Genomic DNA, 6,000 nt, shown 5'->3' on the forward strand with positions numbered 1-6,000 from the left:
TCCCAGTAGTTCATTAGGATCTTGAGTATGGTTTGCCAAGAACAATTCTTCATAGTATTTCTGTGCACATGCTCCAATTATATTGGGAGTAGTACACCAATTGCCCTTTTCATTTTCTAACTTTAAGATTTTATTCCTCCTATTTCGAGTTTGGCTTTGTACATGAAAATACCTTGTATTCTGATCACCCCATTTGAGCCAATTAGTTTTGGATTTTTCTTTCTAAAACCTTTCTTCACTTATGATGGCAGCCGCCAGTTCGCCTTCAATCTTCAATATTTGAGCCTTTTCTATTGCTGCCGACTGATCCTTAACTATTGACAATTTAGCCTCAGGTCTTTCAATTACTTTTTTTGAATTATTCGCATCCGAAACTTGCCATTTGACTAAGTCGTGTCTACACTATTTTAACTTTTGATAAAGCTTTTACATTGAAGATCCAGAGACATTTGTCTTCCAAACCTTCCTTTATTATTTCATCCACCCTTTTCATTCCATACCGCCTTTCTTAGAAGTGAAATCTACGTTTGGCTTTTTGAAAAATTGGCCTGGTACACATTAAGATAGGCTTGTGATATGATCCTGTGTCCTCTTAATGAGTGATAGTTGCAGCTGGATATTCTTCTCTTAGAGTCATCGAGATCAGCCTCCTGTCTAGTCTTTCTCTTATTACTCTGTTTTGGCAACTTTTATTCCACATGTGTACTTTCTACCTATGAATCCCATATCCACAAGTTGTCCACTGTTTATAAATTCTTGAAATTGTCTAATTGATTGGGATGATTTTTCAATGCCTCCTTCCTTTTCATGTGCAGCTGTAATTGCGTTAAAATCTCCAATAACTAGATATTTGTCATTTAAAGAATAAATAATTTCCAGCAGTTTTTCATATTGGTTCACCCGAATGTGGTCAGCACTATGCAAGTGGACTCCAATCACATTCCACCTTATATTTCTCTCGAAATCGGTAGCAGCAAACATCATGCAAAATCCTTCTTCCCTTATAACCTCCACATTAAATTCTTCTATCCATGCCAATGTTAGACCTTTCGCTAAGCCATTTGGTGCTACATGATAGAATTTTGTAAACCCACATTTTTGCAACTGTCGTTCCACAAACGAGGGCTGTTGTTTTGTTTCACAGAGGAACAATACCTCGAGGGAATGGGATGTTCTCATCCCTTTAATGTTGTGAATTGTTAGGGGTTTTCCCAAACCCCGACAGTTCCACATGATTATCTTCATGGCATACGGGGTGCCAGTTTGGGATGGCACCCTTCACCCTTTCTGCAACATTCATCTCCATCAAGTCTGCCCTCTCCTCTTTCTCCTTTTGATCCTTTTGCTTTAAGGTTCGTTTAAAGCCAGCAATTCTATCCACATTCCCTTCATTCTCCATATTCCTAGCTAGGTGTTTAAGTTTCAGTCTTTTATGTGGTTTGATAGAGATTTTATGGTTAATTTCTGAGCAAAAATTTTCTGGTTGTTTCATGTGTTGGGGTTTATTAGGTGGGTCAACAAGGGGTTCGGGTTGGCTTATGGTTATTGTGTGATATTCAGTGTTGTTGTTGATTTGAAGGTTTTGTGTGTTTGATTGATTTGAGATTATTAGGTTGGTTTTTATTGGTGATCTTGAGAGGTGTTGGGTGCTTTTTGGTTGTACAATTGTTGCAATTGTGTGGGTATAAAAATGTATTGTGGTGATTGATTGGGTGAATGGTCAGGTGGTTGGGTTCTTTGTGTGTCTGAAAATGAAAGGTTTGCAAAGTTCCTTAGCAAATTGACTGGTGTGGATTTTTTATCTGGCGGTTCAGGTTAGGTTTCTCTTCTATTATTTAGGTTATTGTTCTCCTTCTGCTCTGTTATCTTCCACCCAAATTGGTCTGCTTTCAAATCTAGCCTCCATTTTTCATTCACTGTTTGCTATTCTGCTAATGCTTTCATATAGCTGCTGCAATTTCTGGTTTCGTGGCCTATAAAACTATAGAAACAACAGTAGATTCCTATTCTCTCATATCTCAAGGCAATGTTAAAAATAGTTTGATCAGGACTGGCAATTTTGATGTTTTGTTTCAGAGTTTTAGTGACATCAATATGAACTCTAACCTTCATAATTCTGTCTTCCTTATCTCGCATCATATATATTTCAGCTTCCATGACCTCACCGATCTTTCCTCCTATCTTTCTAGCTGCTTCCTTTTTTTGCAATATTCTGGCATGCCCCAGAATTGTATCCAGATCGGGATACGTGTATAATCCTCTTCCTCAATTCTCATTGTCGTATGCCATTTCCTTAGATGAATGATAAAATGTTTGAAAAGCCAAGGTAAACCACTTTCAGCTCTAAGCATATCCGTCTCCTTATTAAAAAAGAACTGAAAAATATTATATCCATGAGCCTTGCCCTCATACCCTCCAGTTGATTCCATATGAAGTTGAAAGCTCCTTCCATTGTCCCCGAGCTAAAACCCTTATCTGCTATCAGCCTTCCTATTAGGCTCCGGAAACAATTCTCGATTCCTGTTCTCACGTCTTCCTATCCTAAATTTACCACTTCCTCCTCATTTAATCCCAAAAAGATGGAGTTCTGAGTCCTCCGAGTCTCCTCTGACGCATTCAAAATTCACAAGGTGTGTTTAGGATTAGTAAGTTGATCTCTCACTCTTAGGTCCCTCAAAGACACACTCACGAATTAGAAACTCTCAAACTCTAGTTGGCACACAAACCCTAGCAAAAACTCTCAAACCCTAGAAGCGCACAGTTATATAGAACGGTTTATAATTCTTTTCTAAGAATCCTTCTTCTTCTTTAATTGCTATTGTTGTTATTATGTTTTTTTTTTGTGTTATTATAATATTTTTTTGTTGTTTTTTTTTTGTTTTTGTTCTTTTTAAGCGGGTCAAATTAAAATAGTTATAAGAGGATGTAACTAAAAGAGGAAAAAAGAAAGACGAGGATAAATTTTTTTAACCTATTAGAAATTATTAAAAATAATTTTTTTATCAAACATTTTTAATCGTGACATAAAAAATTTTTAATTGTAACATAATATCTATAACAAAAATACATATATATATATATATATATATATATATATTAATTTATATATCTATCTTTTATTCTATTGAACATCTGAATTGATAGTGGATATTTTGTCTATAATAAAGTTTGAATATTACTATATCATTGATTTTTTTCTCATTGTTATTGTTCTTTATTAAAAGAGAACAAAAAATAAATAAAGAAAAAGAAGATATATGATGATGATATAGAATAAAAAGAAGGAGGAAACGAAGAAAACATAAAAAAAGAAGAGAAAAAAAAGTAGATATATTGAAAAAGGAAAATTAAAAACAGTACATATAAAAGTCACGTATAAAAAAAATACAGAAAAAAAGCATACGTAAGCATACAACTTCATTAGAGTTAATTTAAAAAAAATTTGGCTGCCTAATATTTTCTGATAATCAAAATCATCTAAGTAGAGATACACGTAAGCCAATGAGTTATAGCTTAAATGACATAGTCTTCCCATACTTAATTAAGAGGTTACAGGTTCGAGTCTCCTAATTTTGGTAGAAAAAAAAAAAGTAGAGATACACGTAATGGATCGTTTACTTACTTTATAACCTATTATCAACAAAACTGAGATTACAATAATAAATAGATTAATTGTTTTATCTATGTATTTAGAACTTAGAAGTCAATAAAAACTAATTATGGTGTGTAATGAGTAAAAATAGATTCCTCTCTTGTAGAAATTTTTTTTTAAAATTTTCTCTGATCTAGTAAATTCTTTTCTTATTTCTATCTAATTTTATTCATTCCTTTCTATTTTATTTTTTACCCTTTTAATGGTGTTTTTGTTGACCATTTTATCAATTTTTTTTGAATGATTTGGCAAATTTAAAATAATCCAAACGAGCATGATCAGTGAGTATTATGACAAATTTATAGCTTATGCAAATTGTGTTTATATGCATGATTATGAAATATTGCTACTTCATCAATGGATTATAAATTTAGATTTACAGATAAATTTTTATATAAAAATGCAAAATCTCTTTTTAGCACTTTGTATTTGGCAAAATTTTATAAAAAAATATTTGCAGATCAAGCTTCAAATTCAAAAGAAAATTCAATGACAAATTCAACAACTACAAGAAGTCAAAAACTAACAAATTATGAATTAATTTTAACAAAATTATTTACAAAAAATTTAGATTTATTTCTAACAGAAAATGTGTAATAAAAAAATCCACAGAAATTCAAAATTTAAATTCATAAATCCAGTCAAAAATAGCTCTTACCATGGGATCTTTAGTAGCGGCATTTGGCGGTCGTGACATCGACAACGAAGCCAAAAGCAAGCTAAGGCCGAGACTCCCACGAAAGAAAAGGGAGAAGCATGTGGTGCTTCAATAGCAACTATCAGCGGTGGAGAACTCCAAATTTGTGTCTCCCTAATCGCGGCTAAGTCACCACCATTTATAGCGGCTGTCTTTCCTTGGATTGTCACGGAAAACAGAACAATGATGATATGTGCTTCAAATATTTGTGATATGAATAGTTCAAGTATTATTTAAAAGTTATTAGTTTATATTTTTAGAATGTTCAATTTAATTTGATGTATTTTGATTTTATTCATTTAATTACCAAGTTGGATTTTATATTTGTGGGCTTAGGGTTTCTTTATTTTAACCTAGTAAAAAATTATAAATACCTTTTAAATTATTGCAGTCGTCATATAGAGGAATTAGAGGAGTGTCAAAATACTTTTTGGTTTCGTGATGAAACTATGGTATGAACAAGCAGTGAGGTTGAGTGGGTTTCTCTCTTGTTACATCGGAGAATTAGGTAAAAAATTGAGTGAGTCCCTTCAGTTCAATTCCCAAATTATGGTGTGGACAAGTTAGGTTGAGGAGTCATTTCTTATTGGATCAAAAAATTGGATAAAAAATAAAGTAATTCTCTTTGTATTCAATTTTAAGCTTTTTTTTTTTCTATTTCAATTTTAATTCATGTCTTTTTGTTTATCTTCTTTTCTTCTTTATCATTTGATATCAGGTATTAAGTGAATCCTTATTAATCTATGTTTCTTCTTCTTGTGTCCTAAAAAAAAGTCAAATGTCTCTTGCGTTTTTTTTTTATATTCTTTTCTTCTTGTTAGTATTTTCTTATTATTTTGTTGTTCTGGTTGATTTTATATTTAGAAGAAAAATAAAAAAAGTATACGGTGCAAAAAAATAAAAAAAAAAGAAATTATCTTCTTTATATTTGTCCTTTTCATACACTATTTTTTTAATTATAAAATTCGAGGACGAATCTTTTTTGAAGAGGAGGAGAATGATACATGTTTCAAATGCTCGTGATATGAAAAGTTCAAGTATTATTTAGAAGTTATTAGTTTACAATTTTAAAATTTTCAATTTAATTGGATGTATTTTAATTTTGTCAATTTAATTACTAAATTGGACTTTATATTTATGGGATTAGGATTTCTTTATTTTAACCTAATAAGAGGTTATAAATACATCCTAAACTATTGTAGTCATCATATAGAGTAATTTAAATATTTGAAAAATTCTTTTTAGTTTCATGATGAAACCATGATATGCACAAGTGAGGTTGAGTGAATACCTCTCTTGTTGTATCACGGAATTGGATAGAAGATTGAGTGAGTCTCTTCGATTCAATTCCGAAATTATAGTGTGGGCAAGTTAGATTGAGGAGACTCTTTTCTTGTTGTATCAAGAAATTGGATAAAAAGTATAATGATTTTCTATTCAATTTCAACCTATCTTTTTTGTTTTCTATTTTTTATTTTTAAGTTCAATTCATCTTTTTCTATTTCAATTTTTATCTTCCTGTTTATCATTAGTTGTCATTTCGTATCATTTGGTATCAGATTTTAAGTATTAGATTAATATTTATTAATCTATATTTGTTCTTCTTGTGTCCCAAAAAAAGAGTTCTAGTATTTCTCATGTCCTTCTTTAT

This window comes from Arachis ipaensis, chromosome B5, assembly GCF_059453495.1.
Source record: "Arachis ipaensis isolate K30076 ecotype BB chromosome B5, ASM5945349v1, whole genome shotgun sequence".
NCBI classification, from domain to species: domain Eukaryota; kingdom Viridiplantae; phylum Streptophyta; class Magnoliopsida; order Fabales; family Fabaceae; genus Arachis; species Arachis ipaensis.